The sequence below is a fragment of the Homarus americanus genome, unplaced genomic scaffold (genome assembly GCF_018991925.1).
Source record: "Homarus americanus isolate GMGI-L3 unplaced genomic scaffold, GMGI_Hamer_2.0 scaffold23598, whole genome shotgun sequence".
Lineage (NCBI taxonomy): Eukaryota > Metazoa > Arthropoda > Malacostraca > Decapoda > Nephropidae > Homarus > Homarus americanus.
Genome location: NW_024731054.1, coordinates 4,216,568 through 4,229,067, shown reverse-complemented (window position 1 = coordinate 4,229,067; position 12,500 = coordinate 4,216,568).

Sequence of the window (12,500 nt, the reverse complement as noted above, 5' to 3'; positions counted from 1 at the left end):
GAAATCAAAATAAAACAAGATTAAAACAAATATCTCAAAGATGCTGATTTGTGGAATGTTTATATGACGAGCCTCTGTAAACGCACTAGTGAAGGGGACTGTACATTCTGCCACTCACTGCTATTACCACTACTACACACACACACACACACACACACACACACACACACACACACACACACACCTACCACCACTACCACAATCACTGTCATCTTCCTCCCCACATCCTCCCACTCACTGCCATCACTATCAGCACCCCCGTTTCTTTCCCTCACCATCACCCTCTTCCCCTCCACCCACTACTACCCTCACACCCAACACCTACCACCACCACCTACCACCTACTACAAAACCCACACCCACCACCTACTACCACCCCCAACACCATCACCGTACCCCCTACACTCCCTCACCACTACCACCACCCGTTCACCCACCACCTACCACCCACTACCACCACTACCACCCCAAGGTTATCAGCCACCGTCGTCATTAACTCCCGTGATACACAGAAGAAACACAAGAAAGAGACCATTTTTACCTTTCTTGTTCAACATTCCGCCCGTAAACGGAGTACCTGCTATGCTTTCTCATGTAAAATCCTTTGTCGGAGGGATACGAACCGGCGTCCCCAGTTTTCCGAGTCTTGGGGGCCTTCACCTACGAGCAGCTATTATCATGGTGAAAACCTCTCTCTCTCTCTCTCTCTCTCTCTCTCTCTCTCTCTCTCTCTCTCTCTTCACACCAGAAACAACATCTAGTAAGGTGGTTCCTGTTGCTCAAGGTGATGTCCCTGTGAGCCTGGTAGCTAGATAGATCCCTCACCACCACCACTATTCCTGCACCACCAAACCTTCATCATCACTACCACACCTCCCTCACCATCACCCTTCCCTCACCACCACAACTCTCACCAACACCGCCACTCCCTCACCACTCCCTCACCACCACCTCCTCACCACACCTCCCTCACCACCACAACTTTCACTACCACCACCCCCTTCACCACCACCACACCTCCGTCACCACCACAACTCTCACCACCACCACTACACCTCCCTCACAACCACCACACCTCCCTCACCACCACCATCCTTCACCACCACTTTCACCACCACCAAAACCCCCTCACTGCTACCACCACTTCACTCACCACCACCACATCTGCCTCACCACCCCCACCACTACCCCCTCACCACTACCACCACCTCACTCACCACCACCGCATCTACCTCACCACCCTCACTACCCCTCACCCGTCACCACGTGTTGGAGTAAGGCTCAGGAGTGTACACGTAGTAAGCTAAACCTCCAATGAATAATATTACCTTAACTGAAGGGAGCCAGAAATTTGCATAATTGTAAATGACCAGGAATTGGTCTCTGTTAATTGTGAACAGTTTTGTGTGAGTCTATGATGGAAACTTTGTGACTGTATGTATGGTCAGCATGTTCGCCTCGAAAGCGAGTGGACCCGGGTTCGATCCCCGGGCAGGGTGAAACTATAGGCAAGTTTCTTTACGCCATTTGCCTCTGTCTACCCAGCAGTAATTGGGACCTGGATGTTAATCGATTTGCGGACCGTGTTCCCTGGTAATGGTTAGCCAGTGCAGTTGGCGAGTTGTCCGGTTTTCTCGGACTATTCCTTGACACTGGGTCATGCAGCTCGTTAACTCAGGGTGTGGTTGTTGTGTTGGCGACAACCTCAAATTCACGCCTAGGTGGCCCTTGGGCCGACCATCCTCGTTGCACGAGGGGCAACCATTATTATGATGTACAGTATGTATGATGAGTCCATACCTTAAGAGCCGGTGGTATTGATGCCGTGGAGTAGTGTGTGTGTGTGAGAGGAACGCCTGGAGAGGACCCGGGGGGCACAATAAATTATGATCTTCAACATTAAAACACGCGTTAACACAGGTCTTCATGGTGGCCCTCTCATCACCTCCTACAACCATCTACCACCACCCCTACCATCACCACCACCTCCTACCACCACCCTACCACCATCTCCACCACCATCACCACCACCTCCTACCACCCCCTACATCACACCACCTCCACCACCACCCCCTACCATCACCACCACCCTCTACCACCACCCGCTACCACCTCCACCCTCTCCCACCACCACCACATCCTACTTCCACCACTACCCATCACCCCCCCCTCCCACCCCCACCCACCACCACCCCCTACCACCATCACCCAGACCACCACCACCACTACCCCCCTCCTATAACCTGTTCTGCTTAACTTCTCCACAAAGCAGACGAGTTAATGGGTTATGGCTTGTTAGGGAGAGGAGATGGTTGTGAGGAGGACCAATAGTGGTAGGGAGGGGAAGGTGGGGAGGGGAAAAGGAGGTGCCAGAAGAAGAAGTAGGGAAGGTAGAGGAGGGATTGAAGAGTCGAGGGGAGTACAGGAGTGGGTCATCTTAGGGGTGGGGGGCATTAAGCTAGGTGAGGCATCTTAATGTGGATTTTACCTGACTGTCACAGGGTAACGCCTCCTCCTCCACCCACCCACCACACCTCCCTCCACCCACCACATCTCCCCTCCACCCACCACACCATCTCCCACCACCTCTCCCCTCCACCCACCCACCACATCTCCTCCTCCACCCCTCCACACCTTCTCCATTCACCTAACCCCCAGCCACCCACCCACCTGTCACACTTTTCCTTTACCCTCCTACCTCCTCCACCACCCATCCATTACCCTCCTCCTTCACCCCACCACACATCATCCACCACCCCTCCACCTCCTCCATCCACCCACCACATCTCCTCCTCCACCCACCCACCACACATCCGCCATCACCCACCCACCCACCTCCTCCATCCACCCACCACATCTCCTCCTCCACCCACCACACATCCGCCATCACCCACCCACCACCTCCTCCATCCCACCACCCACTCTCCTCCTTCACCCACCCACCACATCCGCCATCACCCACCCACCCCTCCCTCCTCCATCCACCCACCACATCTCCTCCTCCACCCACCCCAACGTGCACTCAGGCGCCATAGTTTCGATGCACCTTCTACCTCTACTCTGACTCAATGGAAGTCTGCCTTGGCTTCATACCAAACGCCCCCCCCTCCCACCCCATCGTTCAGCGGTGCAATGTGGTAGCAGTTCATCATCGTTCAGCGGTGCAATGTGGTAGCAGTTCATGATGTAATATTTGAGAGAATAAATACACGATACAGGTTTTTTAGTGTCTTTACAACACTTTATTTACCATCACTATACTTAACATCACTATACAAGAGTGACCGTTCGGTTTGCAGCCCTGACTACGACTTCCCTCGAGCCAGGAGTAGGGATAGAGGGTGCGTCGAAACTATGGCGCCTGAGTGTACCTAGGCTATACAAGATCTCTGATAGATTACCACACACCAGCCCTGGTCCTTTGTGACGGGAAACGTATTGACAGGCTCGAAAAAATGCAAATTAAAGCTCTTATAATTATCTTAGCCTGTCCCATGACCACCGAAGTACTTAATATGAGGAAAAGAGCTACTGTAGGTATACCCAGTGTCAAAGATATAATTATAATTGAAGTCAACCTCATGATAGTCCTGAGGCTTCTGCGTGGTGATGCTGATAACATTGTTTCCTTAACATTGCTAGAATGTATGAACCATGGGACTGGTGAATCTAAATGGATCCAAACTACAACTACACATATGAAGATGTTTGGACTAGACCATCTGTACAAAGTTGAGACACAACAGCGCTTCTTACCGCCCTGGCGGACAGTTCCCTTCGACATCACAATACCGACATATCTGCCTGAAAGGTTAATTTTACAAAGTATTTATCTCCAACACACTGCCAAGGTGAGAGCTCTTGAACACATAGACAATATCACACAGACCATCTGCACGATGGATCTCATTAACACCACCTGTGAGAGGGCTGGAAGTGCTATTGTTGTGACGGTAATTAGGAAAGAACTTATTGATGAATTTGACGCAAGTAGACAAATGCAAACAGGCACTAGTCGATCCATAGTTTACCATGATGAAATGTATCAAGTGAAACATGTATATGGAGCAAGTAACAAGATCACTACATTACAAGATGTTGTAACCGCTAGATTAAGGTTAGGATATAAGTACCTCTGGCAGTATGTTCCTCAAGCAGATGTAAACAAGACTAAATGTAAAGTGTGTGGCCAGACATATGGCCACACACTTGAACACTACGTCCTCGACTGTGTGAAGATAGAACCTTTTAGGGACAGGTCCAAGTACAGCACACTGTGTGTGAAATGGCACAACACTTCATATCTAATGGCAAGATAGCCCACATATTAAGATTGTATCCACTTTTTTGCACTTAGTAACTATATCAGTTCTCATGTACAGAACCAAATACACAATGTGCTTGAATACCTCTGACACAAATGTGAATAACAAAGTGTGAGGCCAGACATATTGCCTCACACTCTTGTACTCACGCAGTTGTGAATAAGTTTCCCTTTATATAAACAAAGAATTTATTTGAAATACTCTGTAACATTCAATGCCATAATATCCTGACCACGGGGGTTAGTTACACAGCCCTTTGTGAACTCTACTCTGTAATCCTTTTGCGCTACCGTTCACAGGATGAGTATGGGGTGCACAATAAACTAGCCGCTGTAAGTAGCAAAATTTAAATTAATTTAATTATCCTCTTCCACCCACCCACCACACCTCCCCCTCCACCCTCACCTCACCCCCCTCACCTCCACCCACCACCTCCCCTCCACCCACCCTCCACCTCCCCTCCACCCACCACCCCCTCCCTCCACCACCACACCTCCCCTCCCCACCCCACCCACACCTCACCCCTCCACCCACACACCTCCCCTCACCCACCCCACACCTCCCCCTCCACCCCACCACACCCCACCCCTCCCTCCCCCACACCTCACCCTCCACCCCCACACCTCCCCTCACCCCACCTCACCCCTCCCCACCCCCACACACCCACCACACCTCCCCCTCCACCCATGTACTACCATATAAATAACCCAATAGCCACTAAGTACGAGGATTTAACCCATTATGTACGATACTTTGACCCACTAAGTACTGTACGGTGTTTTAACCCATTAAATACGATAAATAAACCTAGCAAGTACGATGTTTTAACCCTCTTAAGTAGGATGTTTCAGCCCCTGGAGTACGACACTTAACTGTGGCGTACGATGGCATAGCTTCAGGTAAAAGACACTTCTGGCCTCAGGTACGATAACATATCTGTGAGGTCAGACCACAACACGGGAGGTAGTTCCTGTAGGAGATATGGTCGAGTCCTCCCTTCTCCTTCCTTTTCCTCCTCCTCTTCCTCCTTCTCTTCTTCCCTCTCGTCCTTTCCGCTTCCTCCTCCTCCTACCCCTTACCCTTATCCTTCCTTCCTCCTCCTTTTCCTCCTCCTCTTTCTCCTCTTCCCTCTCGTCCTTTCCTCTTCCTCCTCCTCCTACCCCTTACCCTTATCCTTCCTTCCTCTTCCTTTTCCTCCTCCTTCTCCAATTCTTCCATCCCCCTCCTCTCCCTCTTCCATACCCTTTCCCCTCATCATTCCTCTTCCTCGTCCTCCTCATCCCCCTCCTTCTTCTCCTCCTCCTCCTCCCCCCTTCCTCTCCCTCCTCCTCCTGGACCTCAAGGTGTGTGCGGGGGACTCAGGTTGGCCAGTCAGTAGTGGGCCGGGTACTCAGGTTGGCCAGCCAGTAGCGGGCCGGGTACTCAGGTTGGCCAGTCAGTAGTGGGCCGGGGACTCAGGTTGGCCAGCCAGTAGCGGGCCGGTTTAGGTTTGTGAAGGCTGACCTCATTAGCCTTATCTTCGGCAACCACAAGATGGCAAGGTGTCCCAGAGGCTAAGAACACCCACCCACCTCCTCCTCTTCTCCTTCTTCCTCCCCCTCTTCTTCCTCTTCTTCCTACTCTTCTTCCTTCTCCTCTTCTTCCTTCTCCTACTCTTCTTCCTCCTCCTCCTCCTCCTCCTACCTTCGCTATTTCCTAGTTTCTCAGTCTTCCTTCATTCTTTTCGTCTCTCATTCCTACACCTTTCGTAAGATCCTTCCTTCAGAGTAATGTTCTTTCTGTGGTGGTGATGGAGGAGGTGTTGGAGGAGGTGGTGGTGTTTTGGAGGAGGAGGAAGAGTGGTGATGGAGGAGGAGAAGGAGGAGGTATTGGTGATGGAGGAGGAGGAGGAGGAGGAGGTATTGGTGATGGAGGAGGAGGAGGAGGAGGTATTGGTGATGGGGGAGGAGGAGGTATTGCTGGTGTAGAAGGAGAGGAGGAGGTGATGATGGAGAAGGAGATAGTGGTGGTGATGGATGAGGAAAAGAAGGTGGTGGAGGAAGATGTGGGGTTGGAGGAGGAGGAGGGAATGATGGAGGAGGAGAATATGAAGTTGGAGGTAGGAGATATTGGTGACGATGAAGCAGAAGGGGTAGGAGAAGGAGGCGGATGGGGAGGAGGAGGAAGAAGTAGTGACGAAGAAGGAGGAGGAGGGTGGTGGAGGTCCACTTGTTCTTCATAAACATATTTTCATCTCCATTACTAAAAAAAATAATAATAACACTGCCCCAGTAAGGAACGACAAAGCTCAAGTTGGTACCGTGAAACCTCCATATACCGGATACCCCTCTCCATTAATCCGTTATATGGGGATTTCACATCTAACGGACCCTCGATATAACGGACTCTTCTCTCCATATAGCCCGTTAAATTGAAGTTTCACATCTAACAGACCCTCGATATAACGGTCATTTCTCTCCATAGTGTCCGTTAAATAAAGGTTTTACTATAAAAGCGAATAAGGGAACTATACCTGGCCTATATACCACTCTAGACTATCCAGGTACAGTCCCCTTCACTAGTGCGTTTACAGGGGCTCGTCAGGTTTTGTGCAGTGTGGAAAGCCCTGTGTTTGTTTACATTCGACAGAAGGAAACTCACAATAGTAAACATAGTAAGAAATCAAAATAAAACAAGATTAAAACAAATATCTTAATGTAATGATTTGTGGGATGTATATATGACGAGCCCCTGTAAACACACTAGTGAAGGGGACTGTACATTAACTTACCTGTACTGGGGCCTCAGAGACTCGTGTGTGTGTGTGTGTGTGTGTGTGTGTAATCAACTGAAATGACTTGAGCCAAACCGTGAAAATTATCTCCACAATGGCATGAAATATATACCGAGATTCTTACCTTTGTTGTGTAGGTCTAATGGCTGGTGTTGCGTGACGGAGGATAATTTGTTGTTCTGCAGGTGAACTTACAAATGTTCCACAGGTTAGGTTAGGTTAGGTTAGGTTAGGTTAGGTTAGGTTAAGTCTTACACCTGATGTTACGAGAATTCAACACACGTAACTTTGATGATTACAGGTGTAGCTTATAGTTCCTCCATCATCACCACCACCACCACCACCACCACCATCACCACCACCACCACCACCAGCACCACCATCACCACCAGCACCACCATCACCACCAGCACCACCATCACCACCACCACCACCACTACCATCACCATCACCACCACCTCAGTAGCAGTTCCCAGTAAGCAGTGCACCTCCACCACCTTCCTCCTTATCTACGGGCCACCACAACCTCTACCTAGGGATAAGGAGGGGTGAGAGGTGAGGGGGGGGTGAGGGGGTGATGAGAGAAACACACCACCATCCCCCTACCAGTTGACCCTTAAGCCCATAATCCCAAATCTAATGAAGGAAAAATACCCCTAATGAGAGTCCATGGGTATAGCACTGTCTTGGATACCTGGTCTCTTGTTTTAACCCCACTTGGTGATAAGAGGTGAGCAGGACCTCTACCACCGTCTTTTCTGCTGGGAGTTGTGTGTATGGCGGGAAGTATAGGGGATATATGTATAGTATTATTTACAGTTAATTGGAATATATATATATATACGTATTATTTGGGTATATTTGTATTTATTCTAATGGCTAAGTTAATGAATCAACTATATTATTTCCATATATCCTTATAGGGAAGGGATTGTATGGGAGAGGGTGGGAGAGGGTGGGAGAGGGTGGGAGAGGGTGAGAGAGGTGGGAGAGGGTGGAGAGAGGGTGAGAGAGGGTGGAGAGGGTGAGAGAGGGTGGGAGAGAGAGGGTGAGAGAGAGGGTGGGAGAGGGTGAGAGAGAGGGTGGGAGAGGGTGGGAGAGGGTGAGAGAGAGGGTGGGGGGGTGAGGTGGGGGGGGGACAAATAAAGAGGGATATATTAACACTACCTATAACACTTTTTTTATAATCATAATAATAATAATAATAATACTCACCCACTCCTACGCGGGCTGTACTATCCTCCTGGAGCCGACAGTCAATGGGGTTTCACAGTATTGAAACCCCGAACCCCGAACCCTTGATAATGAAACCATATGCAGGTATATCAAATGAACGAATCCCTTTAAACCTTCTATTTAGGTTAATAACGACGATAAATTTCAACATATATAAATATTTGTACATTTCTCTCTCTATATAAATTATATTAGTTTTATCAATACGTATATTATAAAGAATTAGCAATGTTTGGGTTCATTATCTTAGCTAGGGGTTGGGAGGTGGAGGGAGAGACAGGCAGTCGACGCGCACCAACAAGATCAACAGTACATCCCATGAGGTAATATTCCCGGGTAAAAGGTGAAGCAGGGGTACTTTTAATACATTATATACCACTAACATCCTCCTGGTTAACAAGAAGTCAGTCACTATGGTACTAAACACTGCATTAAACTGGAATAATGGAGGGAGTGTTTGTTATGATAATTCGCCAGGCGCCACTTTTAAAATTCTTCTCGTTTTCTGCTTATATCTCTGATTTAATGTCTGTCACGCTATTTATCTTAAGTCAATGTCTTAATAACACAAGCTTTGAAGATAAGAATATGATAATGTAGTACAATAGTGTGTTGATCTCTGGAAAACACTAGACAAAGCTCACACGAACCAGACTACACGACTGCCAAAATTATACTGAACAGCGAAAACTCCTCCTGAAATGCGTAAGCCAACTAAACAAACTGGAGCAGTTCCTCTACAGTACAGTGTTTCAGTGTTGATGTTTTCAAATTCATTTTCACATTACTTTCCCCCTTGTTTAATTACCTGTAAATAAATATTGTCCTAAAAAGAGGTCGGGCTTAGCTAAGGCAATTATGACCACCTACGACTGTTACACCATCACCACTACACCATCACCATTAGACCAACACTACACCACCACTACACCATCGCCACTACACCATCACCATCATCACCACTACACCATCACTACCACTACACCATCACCACTACGCCATCACCATTAGACCAACACTACACCCCCACTACACCATCACCACTACACCATCACCATCACCACTATACCATCACCATCACCACCACTACCACTACACCATCACCACTACACCATCACCACTACACCATCACCTACACCATCACCACCACTACACCATCTACTACACCATCAACACCACTACACCATCACCATCACTACACCATCACTACACCATTACCACCACTACACCATCATAATACACCACCACTCACCATCACCAATACTACCACTACACCATCACCAATACACCTACCACTACACCATCGCAATACACCACCAAAACACCATCACTACACCATCACCATCACTACACCATCACCAATACACCACCACTACACATCACCAATACACCACCACTACACCATCACCATCACTACACCATCTACCACCACTACCCATCACCAATACACCACCACTACACCATCACCAATACCACCACTACACAATCACCCAATACACCACCACTACACCATCACCAATACACCACCACTACACCATCACCAATACACCACCACTACACCATCACCAATACACCACCACTACACCATCACCAATACACCACCAAAACACCATCACCATCACTACACCATCGATACCGACAATTACCACAGGAGAATGTGTGTCCATTATGGTGTTGTGTAGTATGGGAGGCATACTGATGAGGTGCTATCACCCTGTGTACCCCAGGTCACTACCTGCCGCTACCTGCCCAGGTCACTACCTACCGCTACCTGCCTGGGTCACTAACTGTACCTGCCCAGGTCACTACCTGCCGCGACCTACCTGCCCAGGTCACACCACCTGCCACCCAGTCCTACCAGATCACCACCTGCCATTACCTGTGCCTGCCCAGGTCACTACCTACCGCTAGGTCACCACCTGCCACAGGTCACTCACCACCTGTACCTGCCTGCCCAGGTCACCTGCCCACCTGCCGCCCGGTGTACCACCTGCCACACCTGCCCAGGTCACACCTGCCACCCTGCCTGCCCAGGTCACCACCTGCCACTACCTGCACCTGCCCAGGTCACCACCTGCCACTGCCTGCCCAGGTCACCACCTGCCACTGGCCCAGGTCTACCCGCCTGCCCAGGTACCTGCCACTACCTGTGCCTGCCCAGGTCACCACCTGCCACCACTGTACCTGCCCAGGTCACCACCTGCCACCACCTGTACCTGCCCAGGTCACCACCCACACCACCTGTACCTCCCACCACACCACCTGCACCACCACCTAGGTCACCACCTGTACAGTTCCAGGTCACCACCTGCCACTCAACCTGTACCTGCCCAGGTCACCACCTGCCACTACCTGTGCCTGCCCAGGTCACCGCCTGCCACTACCTGTACCTGCCCAGGTCACCACCTGCCACTACCTGTACCTGCCCAGGTCACCACCTGCCACTACCTGTACCTGCAGGTGCCACCTGCCACTACCTGTACCTGCCCAGGTCACCACCTGCCACTCCTGTACCTGCCCAGGTCACCACCTGCCACTACCTGTGCCTGCCCAGGTCACCGCCTGCCACTACCTGTACCTGCCCAGGTCACCACCTGCCACTACCTGTACCTGCCCAGGTCACCACCTGCCACTACCTGTACCTGCCCAGGACAATCATCTGGTACTGTGTTCACATAATAATACCTGTGTTCACTCTTCTGACAGCCAGCTCGTGTAGGGACACCTCCCTCACTCACTCAGCTTCTCATAATTACTCTCCCGGGCACAAGAAAGTGTCTTCGTGTTTATGACTCAGTTTTTGTGGACCACTGGAGGTGAGCGACTCATAACCTGTGTCCCTGAACTTGTCTTTGTTCTAGACAAGTTAACCTTCCATGTTACCTAGTGTGTGTGTGTGTGTGTGTGTGTGTGTGTCTAGACGGACTTTGGCGGGGCTGACGGTAGGTATGGTGAGGGTTAAGGGCGGTGTGTGTGCGTGCGTGTGTGTACCTCAGGGCGTACACCACCAAAGCCATCTCAACACCATCACTGTTATCGTTTCAGCTCATCACCATCCACAAAACAACCAGGAAACAACCGTAAATAAATAACAACCACAATTAACACTAAAATAACATCAACCACTCATAAGAAATAAAAAAAATAAAAAAATTACCTTTGTTAAAATATAAATTCATGTTAATACAAAATAAATGACAATAAAAACACAGAGAACTAATATAATCACATTAGTTCATATAATTCGTCACAAGATGGCGTTAGGTGTCACAATATTTCTCGCTCGTGTTAATTACTCCCTTGTACCTTAATTCACTTATTTACACAGACGATAATCCTAATTTTTACCTCCAATAAAAGTCTAGGTATCAATAATTAATCGATGGTCTTAATAATAGTAAACAAAAGTGGGTATACAGGTACAGTATGTCTTGCCGTGTGATGTGTTTAGAAATTGACTCATTAGATCTTAGGAGACAGGTGACGCCGCCCCTTGTCTCACCTGCCACCACACTCACCTGACACGAAGCCAAAATACTATCATAAAAATATATAAACCATCGGAAATATAATACCCAGATTTTAAAATGGTTCTGTACTAAATTCAAATTGTTTACGAGGATTTAGTATAATTCTGTTATTGTTCATATTTTAAGCTTTTGTTTGTTGGTTATATATAGTTTGTCGGTCTGTTTTCCATTTGGCATCACCTGAACAGCTAGGGACAACCCCAGCTTAATTGACCTGATGATTAAACACCCCAACCCAATATACACCAACAACACAACAGATGTGGGCCAACACAACTGATGAGGGCCAACACAATTGGTGTGAGGTCAACACAACAGATGTGGGGGTCAACACAACAGATGTGGGGTCAACACAACTGATGTGGGGGTCACACAACCATGAGGGGTCAACACACCAGTGGAGGTCAACATAACAGATGTGGGGCCAACACAACAGATGTGGGGGCCAACACAACAGATGTGGGGCCACCACAACAGATGCGGGGGCCAACACAACAGATGCGGGGGTCAACACAACAGATGCGGGGGTCAACACAACAGATGCCATTCTGCAGGTGGCGGCTGTCCTTAATTTTAGTGATTAGTTAAGGGATTAGTTACGTGATTAGTGTTGAAATTAGTTATGTGATTAGTTGA